This window comes from Cydia pomonella, chromosome 3 (genome assembly GCF_033807575.1).
Source record: "Cydia pomonella isolate Wapato2018A chromosome 3, ilCydPomo1, whole genome shotgun sequence".
Taxonomy (NCBI): Eukaryota; Metazoa; Arthropoda; class Insecta; order Lepidoptera; family Tortricidae; genus Cydia; species Cydia pomonella.
This window is the reverse complement of record NC_084705.1, coordinates 29,501,182-29,514,622: the sequence shown is the minus strand read 5'-3', so window position 1 is coordinate 29,514,622 and position 13,441 is coordinate 29,501,182. Positions and strand designations below refer to the sequence as shown.

General features: G+C 36.9%; 1 protein-coding gene across 1 annotated transcript in view; it reads right to left on the bottom strand.

The window, feature by feature from the left end:
- The window catches only part of LOC133516499 (histone-lysine N-methyltransferase SETMAR-like), a 111,749-nt gene that overhangs the window by 61,387 nt on the left and 36,921 nt on the right, over positions 1 to 13,441 (bottom strand). The window lies entirely within an intron of this gene.

Genomic DNA, 13,441 nt, shown 5'->3' with positions numbered 1-13,441 from the left:
TCAAGACGTACCACGCACGATAAGCATGTTCGGTATATGATAAATTTTGGTTTGGTAAAAGGACTTATGGTAGGTACCTAAAACAAAAAACATTTATTGTTATGGACATCACAGACAACACAGGACATGTACAGTTTATTAGAAAAAGAGCGGGAAAGGTGACAGTTTTGACAATTAGAAGGCATACCAACATAAGGAGAGATAAGAAATGGACAATAGACATAAGTAAGTAAGTAAGTAAGTAAGTAAGTAAGTAAATATTCTTTATTGCACCAACAATTATACAACAATTATACAAGATAAGATGATTTTACTAGAAAATGTAGAGCCGTTAAAGTTTTATATTATTTTCTTGTATGTGTTTAAGAAGAATACCAGTGATGGGAGGATCCATGAGTTACGGGATTCGGGATTTTTATAGTAACTGTCAATACTTGTTGACAGTTCTGTCGTAATGTCGTCATGTTATATCTCGTAATGTTTGCATTACATTGCTGCTCGGAAAAAGAGAATAGGCAATTTTTCCCATCCCATCGCACATCCATCCCATCCCATGGATTCTGTTGAGACATATTGATTACGTTTTTGGCAATAAGTTCATTTTTGGTACAAGCTTTAATCGCTGACTGTACTTTTTTTTCCACAGGCAACTAATACTCATCAAGACAATTCTAAAAACCCCAAACACTAGGTTGTGTTGTTTTATCACAGAGTTCTTATGGCTATGGCTGAAATTTGGTATGGATATGTAAATCAATAAGGCCGACAATGTCGTACAATAAAATCTACAAATTTAATTTTTTTTAGGGTACCTCCCCTACACGTAAAGTGGGGGTGAACATTTTTTTGCTTCAACCCTACAGTGTGGGATATCGTTGGAAAGGTCTTTCAAAACTAATAGGGGTCGTCAACAAACATTTCTTGGTAAAGTGAATATATTCGGAGATAATTGCTCCGAAAGAAAAAAAAAATTGTCCCCCCCTCTAACTTTTGAACCATAGCTCCAAAAACTATGAAAAAAATCTTGGAAGTAGAGCTTAAGAAAGACATTAAATGAAAACTATAGCGGATATGATCAGTTTAGCTGTTTTTGAGTTATCGCAAAGTTTCCCCTTCATAGTAAAAAGACGTACACCCACAGTTCATCCCTTGGTTAACAATCTACCATACTTTAAGCTCCAGTTTAGCTTATTGTGACGGAAGAGTAACTACGGAACCCTACTCTGAGCATGGCCCGACATGCTCTTGGCCGGTTTTTTTTATATGTACCAACGTCTTATCTACGTCATATACAAAATTCATCTGCATAGCAAGGATGGAACACTGTAAATTAAATATAAATGTACCATTTAGTACCTACTTTTACAATGTAATGCAGGCGGCATTATTAGGTATCTTTATAAAAGTATCGTTTGGGTATACGTAGTTTCGAACCAAAAGCTCTAGGGGCAATTTTTCTATGGCTATCTACCATTTGCTACATCCTTTATTGTCGCACAATACGCTAAACGCTTAATCAGCCATATTTTTAACCCAAATCATCATGCTCCTTTAATTAAAATTGTTTAACATGCCACGTATCAGACCTAAGACAGAACAACTTTCGTATTAATATGAGTTTAGACGGAAAGTTGAACAGCGTCGAGATACTTTCATACTTTCCATAAAGTTGCAAGATGTCTATCAATTTTCAAGCACTCCCGAGTTATCCCGAATGGTTATTTATATTCAGTTAGCGGAGAATCCGCTTGGAGTTTACGTCTAGCAAACTGGGCTGAGCTACTTCAAAATTTACCAATAACTACTTGGTAATATTTTCAGTATGGTGTCCGTATTCTGTCTAATACAGCATATAGGTTTGACGACCCGTCTGGCCTAGTGGGTAGTGACCCTGCCTATGAAGCCGATGGTCCCGGGTTCAAATCCTGGTAAGGGCATTTATTCGTGTGATGAGCATGGATATTTGTTCCTGAGTCATGGATGTTTTCTGTGTATTTAAGTATTTATAAATATTTATACATTATATATATCGTTGTCTAAGTACCCACAACACAAGCCTTATTGAGCTTACGGCGAGACTTAGTCAATTTGTGTGATAATGTCCTATAATATTTATTTATTTATATAGTTTGTGTAATCCACGATTACGCGCAGATTTGTCAAATCTATGACATTGTATTACAAAAATATATAGATCGTGTCATTCACGTTGACGCATGCCTTGATTTGTAATAGTTAAACCGCAAATTGAAACGAGGCGTAGGTTTTGGTTACTATTCATGATACATTATTATTAGATTTATTTATTTATTTTAGCCTTCAAGAACCCTTGGAGTGGTAGGCCGTCGACTCCCGACCGATTATGCCATTTAAATTTCAATTTTGATTAATTGAAATAAAATCAAATTTCCAATACCTCGAAAACGACATACGCCATTTGAAGAGATAACATGGCGGGGAGCCCAAGTGGGGATTTTTGTAGTAACTCAAGCGTGTCAGATTAAAATATATTATGAGTGATATCTTGCTACATTAACCACTTTTAGTCGTCTATGTTGGTCTGTTGGTTAGTCGGGGATTGATGGGCAGCTAAAAAAATCGTTGACGTTGCGTTGGCGCAACGTTGGCGCAACTGCTCAGCGATTCCATTTTCCATACCGCTGACTAGATGCTCAAAAGACGCTAGTGTGGTGTGGCGCTTTCACCTTTTTATGGAAAAAAATATGAAATTGGTAATTTAGTGTTTAGTAGACCTGTTGGATATATTCGTACCTACATTATGCGGCAGCAAAACTCATCCAAAAATTCAACAAAAACGCCATCAGCTAAAATAACTTTTAGAATAGTGCCCGACTCGCCGCCGCAGCGGTTGCGAAGTTGCCGAAACTGTGCCGTTGTGCTTTTTTTTATTAGTTAAGTCTGAGCTGGAACTTGGCCGCGCTGCCAAGTTTCTGGACACGGCATGACACTGTAAGTACCTGACAATATGGCTGATGGTTTGGTTTCAGCATTTTTATTCTTATCATTCCACAGGGTTCCGCAGCCAAAACGGCAAATATAGAACTCTTATGGTTTCGTCATGTCCGTCTGTCCATGTCTTTCCGTCCCGTCTATCTATTGTTACGTCACAGCCGTTTTACTCGGAAACTCTAAGATATATTTAGATAAAATTCAAAATGTATGTGTATTTTGTGAGCCACTAACTACTTAGATTTGAAGTTAAAATTAACAAAAATATGTTTTAAGGGGGGACTCCATACATTTGACTAAAAGTAAAAGGCAGGAAAATCAAACAGTGTAGTAACTTCTGTAGTCAACAAAAAAAAAATTACCAATCACGTGCTACCATGCTCCCATAGAAAAGACTAAACGGGCGCGGGCCGCTGCGCGGAAGTCGCGGGTTGATGTCAAAAAAAAATTGTCTACTGAGATCCTTACGAATTTTTATTAATTATATAGGTTTATAATGAAAAAAAAAGTATTTTAGATGGCTTGTAGTAAAAGTATCGTATACAATAGTGATATGATCTAGCTTTTCAATCTCGTACCTTACTTAGGCAACTCAGCAAGCTTTGTTGCCTAAACACGGTACTAGACTGGAAAGCTCTCTATTATATCACGATTGTATAAAATAATATAATTTCATTCATTGTATGTTTTTGCAAATAAATAAATGAATTATGATTTATTATTTAAAAGTCTAAGATAAAAGAAGCTTTAAGATCTCTGAAATAATTTCTAAATTAAATAATTCTTTGACAACAGAAATGTGAAACAAACTTACAATTCGTGTAATTGAATTTCTCTCAATTAGGGCTTTCAAAATGTCCGTCGGACATTGCTAAATGGTAGATGAAGTGAAAACAGAAGATTCGGCACTAATGTCTTGCCTGTATTTTATTTATATATAGATATTGTATGTATGTATGTAACGATGAATGAATGACAAACACAAAGAAAAGTGTACAATCACTGAATTTAATGAAATGCAAGTTTTGAATACACATTGATACAAATATACATAGGTATTTATTATTAAGGTTAATTCTTGTAGCATTGACAAGAATCAATTTAAACATGTAGTAAAATTATAATATGATATTTTATTCAAATGATCCCAAAAAAGTACAAATTGGGATATAAAATAATTAATAGAATTAATATTAAAACTGTAAGTAAAGTAAAACTAAAATATGACTCAATTAAATCTAAAATAAAACAAATAAATCTAAAAAGCCACTACGACATAGCACCGAAGACGCTGGCAGCATTTCCTCGCTGGATCGTTGGACTGATTCGTTGAGGGAGGAATCTGCCAGCTCTTTGATCTCCTGTAGTGGCATCTCTAAGTCTCTTCACAGATCAGATATGTTTAATTGTGTACGGCGTGAAACACAACACTCACAATATGCTGATCCGAGGATCTCCTGGACATTTGAATCACTGGTCCCCAAGTTTACAAATCGTTCACAAAGTGACGAATCTAAAAATCCTCATCAGTATTTAGTGACGTAAATGGAACTAAATAGACTTGTTGCTTGTTTCGTTCCTAATCCGTTTAGATTTAGGGGTGCCATTTGCCTGACCCGTTCGTCCTAATTAAGCGATAGTGTTGCCAGCGGGAGACGTGACCTAACCTTTGTTCAAATTATGTGTATGTCGGCGGTCGATCGGAAGATCAAGCAGGACTCGCTCGCAGCTGTGACAAGTCCTTCAAGCCACATTATTTCACCAGACTCGAAACAAAGCGAATGGTCAAATTATGCAGGGACAAGGATTCACAAAGGAATCAAACCTGAAGACACTAGTTTTATTCTAGTTACTGTATGAAAAAAAAAAAAAATTGTATGAGCTTCCTAGCTCAAGAGCGCAGGGGCTACTTCATATCCTGAACTTGGATTGATGCTCCAAGCGCATGATGTATTTCGCTTCACTTCTATATGTTATAAATGCCCAACCAGAGCGAGAACCAGCCAAAAATGACCTTTACAACAAATCTGTACTGAGGTGACAACCACAAAAAAACAGCAATTACTATTGTTCATGGAATAACTTGTTATATATATGTTAAACTCAAAGAAACAAATCATAACTATTTTTCATAACATATTATAATCATTTATGAATCCATTAATTTAAAATGTAAATACTTATCATTCCGTGTAATTGAATTTAATTTGCAGTAGCAACACCTTCAGCTGCCATTTGTTTTTTATTGGATAATTGACTTTCATGGGTATTGTTGCTACCTCAATGACTTCCATGCCGCACAAAAAAAAACAATATTATATTTAAGGCAATTGTAAAAATGTTAAACTGAAATTTCTATACAAAATGCCGCGGCGAGCTTCCCCGCCGCCCCTTTTTAATTAACATATTCAGAAAAAGATGGGTAGTCTATCTCGTTGCGAGATACTGTCACGCCGTATGTTAGGCCTACTGTATGTATGTTATTTTGTTGGTGGTCAAGTTTAGTTCCAAGATTTGACCCACTTTCTTATTTCCAATTGAGCTAAAATTTTCCATATCTATGTAAATCAGATGACAATGCAATATTATGATATTTTGATGATATGGAGCTGATCTGATGATGGAGATAGGAGGTAGCAATTGGAACTCTGTGATAAAACAATTCAAAGTAATTGTGTTTGAAATTGTTCGAATTTTCTCGTAATCGAGATTCACCAAGAAAAGTACATTCAGCGATAAAAGCTTGTAACAATAATTTGGACTATTCTAATTTTTTTTAATTAAAAACGGAAATAGGTATCAAACACCACGATCGACCAGAAACGACGATCGGTCTAGCCTAGTGGGTAGTGACCCTGCCTACGACGCCGATGGTCCCGGGTTCAAATCCTGGTAAGGGCATTTATTCGTGTGACGAGCATGGATATTTGTTCCTGAGTCATGGGTGTTTTCTATTGTATTTATAAATGTTCATATATTATATATATATCGTTGACTAAGTACCCTCCACACAAGCCTTATTGAGCTTACTGTGGGACTGTCAATTTGTGTAATAATGTCCTATGATATTTATTTATTTTATTATTTATTAAAGAAAAAGTGACCAAGTCCACCGGTGGCCGAGGCGGGAATCCGTCTTTATTGTAGTGTACAGGCCGTTATCCGCGTAAGCTGCAAACGTGGGTTCGATTCCCGCCTGGGCCACCAGTGGACTTGGTTCACTTTTTCTTGAGTGTATGATATCCATTTCAGTTTATTATTCATAATACGGTTGCCAAAAAATATATGTAGCAATCCTGAGACTTTTCGTCACCTAGTTAAACAACTTTCGTACTATGACTAGGTATGATGAGGTGAGGTCTTGGTGGCTCAGACGGCAGAGCGCTGAAGTATCGATTCAGAGGCCGTGAGTTCAAGTCTCACCCAAGACAGTATTTTTCTACTTTTAAATTTATTCTAAGCTTAATAGCTTCGTTCGCAGTCGTTTCTGCTTCTTAAAAATCAACTTTCGTACGATAAAAAAATCACCAGTCAATTGAAAGCTGAACTTTGTCTCTCATTCACCTATTTTAGTTTTCAACTCCAAACTTTTATAAAGTTTTCAATCAAATAGTTCTATTTGAACTAGACCTGACTATTACCGGTCTGAGAGTAAAGTTGCAGCGGTTGCCTTCAGTGCTGCCACGTACTAATTACTATTGCTGACGCGAGCGTGGGTGAGTTGAGGTTTCCGTTATCACTATCCGCGAACCAACCTTTGCATCGAGATCATAATTACGTGTACCATCTCTTTCGATCTTGCTTCGACTATAGGGTCGTCCTAATACAACGCGTCTACGCGATTATAGCAAGTTCGCGCGAATTTTACTAACATATTGAACTCGAATAACGACCCGATTCGAAGAATGATTAAGACACGTTTAAGATTTTGGAAAGATCTTTAAAAGATCGATAGCTCGATTCGATTCGATCGATTTATTTCGATTCCGCTGTGATCCCAATAAGATTTATCTACGATATTTCTAACGTCAAAGTGACAGTGGTTGCCCGAATAGAGCTGCTTCTGTCAATTATACGACATACAAACGATATCTAAATGAGAACTTATCTAAACCAGAATTAATCGTTATCGTATCTCATTCTTCAAATCGGTCTGTTTGGCTATACTAAATGTATAATTCATTTGTAGCGTTAGTTAAACTTGCATGCAAGAGGCTTTAGGTTTCTTTATCTTTACTTAAACAGATATGGTGCATAATTGTTTTCCATCGTATTTTCTCGAAAACGTTCGTATTCATCATGCTATTTCGGTTTAACGCCAGTACTTTTTGTACTAAGACTGACTGAAATAGCAAGACTCGTTCGTATGTTTCCGTGAAAATACGAAGGAAAATATTTAAATATTACGGTTACACACACTTGACTTTTTTCTTCGCTATTGACGACATGTTTCGAACCCATCGAGGGGCGACGAAAAAAGTTAAGTGAGTGAACCGTCTCACGAAAGTTTAATTTCGACGATGGAAAATACAATATATAAAGACGATGTAGTGCATAATCTACATCTGTACCTCTCATCTTTTTCTTTCTGTCCTGTTACCCTCTGCTGGGGTGTAGGGCCCGAAACATATTCTTCCACTGACTCCGGTCCTGGGCAGTTTGAGTAACTTCCTCCCACCCCATCCCCAGCTCTTGCTCCACAGGACGGCGCCAAGTAAATTTAGGGCGACCATTTTTCACTTTCCCGGGCATCTTCCAGGTCAAGGCCACTTTAGTTAGGTGGGTGTCAGGTTTCCTAAGGATATGCCCAATCCATCTGTACCCAACTGGATAAAAAGAAAACGATGATAATAAATGAACTCCCTTCACATTCGCTAGGTAAGCATTTGGAATTAAACCTAGTTCTTACATTTGTCAGTAAGTTGGGAGTTTGTTTGAGTTCTTTGCACCAGGGAGTTGTCAGTGTATGTCGTTTGAGAGCCTTTCAAAGTATCCGAAACACAGGTGTACTAATAGAGGTAGTAGTTGCCCACTTTACTAAATAAATTTAAAATTTAATGATCCTTGGCGTATAATAACATATTCATTCAACACACCAGCTCGTAAACGCTCTTTTTATGATTCAAAAATGAATGTAATAATTGCATTTTACTTTGTAAAGTATTGTAAAGTTAAAATAAAATACAAAAAATAAACCTAAAGTCTTAAATAAATAGGCAAAGAGAATTAAAAAATAAATATGCGATTTTCTTTATGCGGTTGTTGGTACTCTTGAACTACTAGAGGCGCTTTGGGATCCACACTCTTGTGCGTATTAAGCAGGTAGAATCTTTGCCGCTTATTTTGCTTTTCAGATAGTCCTTACAGTATTTTAGGCACCCCTTCAACTGCGAATTCATACGACCTCGGAATAGTTGTTGAATAAAATCGTGTTTTTCACGCAAAACAATCAAATCGCAAGTCACTCGAATATTTGACATCATATTCCCCCATGATGTCCGGAAAACATTTGCACATATTATTGGAGCAGAAATATACACATTTATGACGTTTTATATGCTTAAATTAATCTTTATCCCAATATATTTTATTTAAACGAATTTATTTTGGTAGATAAATAAACATTCGTGACAGTTGTATCCATATACGTAACACAATATATGTACATATATAAATAAAGAGGTGTCGGTTACGTTTATAGGAGGGACATCTCTTATGGTAGAACTGTTGCAAAAGTGTCCAGCTGTCAGTTATAAATAATAGTTCCAAATCTCTCCAGAGTAGCGCTAGAGTAGCTAAGAACCTAGGCGCTATTGACGGAGTAAAGTGCGCTGTCTATGATTTGATTTTTTTGTTCAAGTATTCTAGGTATTGTAGCGCCACCTATGTATTTAAAGTTTTTTGATGACACTTTTTGGTACATGGAGATTTATTTCCTTACCTCCACCTTCCGTAGGTTACGTTAATGGTAACAGTGACACTAGTGCAATGATTTTTTCCCATCTCAAAACTGCCCAATGCGCTTAAAGAAGTTTTTACTTCAAAATAGTTTATTTAGTTCATAATTAATAGCGAAAAGACATTCACATATCTTCGGAATTTTTTTTTCTGAGAACTGCTCCTTAAAAACCTAAAAGTGACTTAAAAATAAAGGTAAAGGAAAGAACGGTAAACAAGACGACGTTAATATAACATTAAATAAATACATTCCAAGGGTCATCAATCTTTTGTATGAAACTGTAGCGTGGAAATATCGCCAGTATCAACGCCCCGTTCACTTTTCCTTCATATTTCTACAAATCGACATACAGGCGCTTTGTTTGGTACACACGCGCACACTTGGGAAGAAAAAACTAAATATTAAGCGAAATTATTCTTAAATATGGTGACATTTCAAACATTGGTCCGCCATATTATCATTTTTTGACAGGTTAGGCATCGAACGGATATTAAATTAACCCAATGAAATGTTTATAAACATACTCTAAAAAAAAGTCAGTATTTTATAAGTAAAACTAATTTATACCTACTTGAAAAAACAAAAAAACACCCGTGGCCATAATATAGCTCATTCTTCTTCTTCTTCCTTGTCGTATCCTCATGGCTGAGGGACGTGACGACTGTGGACAGTCTTCACCGGTGCTCTCCAAGCCGCTCTATCTAGGGTCTGGTGCATGCTAGCCTGAAATGATGTTTTTGTCTCTGACGTTATTCTGTCCGCCCAACGCATGACCATACGTCCATCCCTACATTTCCTTGGCATGCGGCCAGTGATTATTACTTTTTTTTATACTACGTCGGTGGCAATCAAGCATACGGCCTGCCTGATGGTAAGCAGTGTCCGTAGCCTATGTACGCCTGCAACTCCAGAGAAGTCCTTACATGCGCGTTGCCGACCCTAAACCCGCCCCCCCTCGTTGAGCTCTGGCAACCTTACTCACCGGCAGGAACACAACACTATGAGTAGGGTTATTTGGCTGCTGTTTTCTGTAAGGTGGAGGTACTTCCCCAGTTGGGCTCTGCTCTAGATCTGGAATGACATCCGCTGTGCTGTGCCCTACCACACAAAGCGAGATGACATTCGCAATGCCCATACCTCTCTTTTGGACGTAGTTTAAGGACGTACCCGGGTCCGACTTTCCCAGACTATCTGACCCTGTCCTGTCCTGTTATAGCTCATTACATCTCAGTATGCTGGCAAACTATAACACCGTTTACGAGCAAGTGTGTTAAAATAAAATTAAATAGTATAGTGTCAAAATAAAGGTTATATTCGATGGAGTCGCACCAGTCAGCGTTCCCTTTGCAGAAGGTGACATTCGGGTGGCAACTGCAGCTGCATTACTGTGGCAGTATTACTGCTGTCTTGATAAAATGTCTCGCTGTCGATTTCCCAGATCTGATAAACTGAGTGACTGATTGAACGTTCGAATCGTAATATTAATGCGGCGGGTTATATTTTATTTATTTATATTATTATAACCATAATGTCCTATAATAATAATAATATAAATATAATGCGGCGGGTCTATGAAGGAAATTGACAGTCACGCCCCGCGTCCACGTCGCAGCCGTAATGTCACCAAAGTAATGTAGCTGCAACCATTCAAATCTAATGTCCCCTTAAAAACTTTCAAAATAATTCAGCCTATATGCGTCCCAGTGTTGGGCACAGGCCTCCTCTCATGCACGAGAGGACTTGGGCGTATTATTTTATTCATTACAAACATTTTGTTTAGAGAAATGGTTCCAGAAACAGAAATCGACATGTTTCTGAAACACAGAAACAGAGGAGCAACCGTGAACACCGAAGTCCTCAAATTGCGGGGGTCGTTTGTAAATCGTTGTTTGCGGTAGGCCGTCAGTTGCGGTAAACACTATTGTTTATCGCCATGTTCATTGTATCTCAGACCACCTACTCTATGTGAGCTGAAACTTTGTTTCTGTAAATCTGCATAGTGTTTCAGAAACAGTGTATCCCAAAGACTGTTTATAGTGAATACGTAGCTTTATATTTAGGTCGAAGGCTTAGACTCGTTTTAGATCGGTTTACACCTATATTTTCCGTCTCAGTTATTGGCTCCATGCCAAACTTACCATTTCTTCCTTTCATGCCAGAGGTTCTACGGAGAAAATAAGGAAATGAAGTGTCGTTATCTGCCTCTTTATCGCTCGAAAATGTAAGTGTGAAAATAAAAAGGCAGATAAATAAATTTCGACAATATACAAGTTTGCTAGTGTACACGTCAAAATGTCCCCGTTGTTACCAAAATCCGGTTCCGTTTTTATTATAAATCGCCCCCTCTCCGCCCGATCGATCAAGCTTCACTAGACTCCCTCAATGGATTGAGATAAATTGCGGCTTTATTCATAGCTGGATATTATCTATGGAAGTTGTTAAGAGACTGCGTTTTAAGTTGAAGAAGATAAGCTTACTTAATTCCCTCTACGTTTCTCTACGATCTATTAACTTTATACGTTAAGGGTTTGTATCAAATCCGGTAGTTCTGATTTTTTGCAGACTTGTTTATAATGTCGGCCCACTAAATATTCCAAGTTTGTGACCTCAATCGCCGAACGCAACTTTGTCAAAAATCGAAAAACGGCGATTTTTACCCTAAAGGACTAGTTTTTGACAGTACTTTCTCAAGACGTTTTGAAAGTAGTCTAAATTTGCTACAATACAAGACTAGACTTGCGTCTGTAGATCTAATAGTTTCCGAGATAAAGGTGACATGCAGATGACGACTGCAGTAGCGTCAATGTTGTAACATTTCTTTAGTTCGACTTCAGTTTCTAGCGCATTTAAATGGGATAACTGATTTATTCTCTCTTCTTCTTTCTCGGTTTTTCTTTCCTTTAGTTTCCTATTTTAGGTTAAGATTGAAATTTTCTAAATCGCGGTTTCATTTCATAAAGTACCTACTTACTTAACCGCTACTACCGATTAGTACCTATATGTCGTGCCCGCAATACTACTTAGTAGTAGTATGTCTGTGGTTTATATCCACTTAAAATCCCATTGCCCTACCTTAAGAAATACCATCGACTTTTATAATAAAGGTATTGCGCCCTACCTGTTATTACGGCTGCCCTATCTTAAAATCAACTCTGGCTACACCGACCTGTCTTTAGGATGAATAACTCTAGAACGGGTCGAAGCGGCCGACACTTCAGTTTTCTATACATAACATAATCACCAATCACCCTTCATAGTATATTCAGAATATTATATTAACAAATAATAACAAAACACGTAAGAAAAATACTTCAATCTTCCCAAAATTCATCCATTGTCACCTTAACTGATGACAAAACTCTGATAGATGACGTATTCAGTAATTGAGATGCCAGATGATTAATGCTGCGTAATAAAGAGACTAAACGATGAGAATGAATGAATAATGAGATGAGTGAATGAATGAGATGAGTGATTGAATGATGAGCATAGGTCTTTAGAAGGATGGATTGACGCCATCGACGCATAATAAACTTGAGATTATTAGAGTATTTTCGACGAGAAATTAAAAATGATAAATGAACCTCGTATTTTAGGTAACAGTAGATTTATTATTTAGATTACTAAGGCCACGTTCTCACTATTTTGTCTCACTAGTTGTCGCGAAGCCACGAGAGGACGGTTATCGTTCTATACATATGTGAAACCTCTATTTAAATATACAGGCCACGACGCACGACATAGTGGAAAGGCCAAAAAGGCCATGCTTACATTATCGTAACTCGTAACTAACGACGGATTTCATGATCAAGTACATAAATATAAATGTATTTTTTTGGATTGCTAGTTTGAGCAAATCGTGCGTAAAACATATTATGACTCAATACAATATAGGTTCTCGCTTATGCATAAAGGTGTAATGGACCCACGCCGATTTTAATTACAACACATTTTATGATTCCCTGTAATTAATTAATATTGTGAATATATTATATCCACCACTCAACTCCATTTAACACTCGTTCTTCCCTTAAAAATACCGTCACCTGACGATCACGATACATTTTTACTTCTCGATTTACATTCGATAAACGACAGTTATTTTGGCTAGGTCCATCCTCCAACCCCTAAATAAAATTGTACTAATATATACACGGTGTTTCACGAGGAAATCTAAAGATTTTAATAGTGGTACTTGATCATATTTAAAGACTAAAATGTCATAAACTTTTCTGGCATTCGCCTAGTTTCAGAGTTAATGCCAATTGAAAAAAAAAAACATTCTTATTGTTACTTAGAGCAGCGATGTTGCTGCTAAAAGACGTAGTCTAAATATCCTCAAAGATAGATGTAAAAAAGTGACAAATAACACTTTTCAAAAAGTAGGCCTTACGAAAAAAAAATTAAGTGACAGGTTTACTAATGATATTTGATTTTTATGTTCAAATACATTTTAAAAAATCATACAAAAATAGTTATTTACGATACAAGTGCAGAAAATTGGAAATTGGC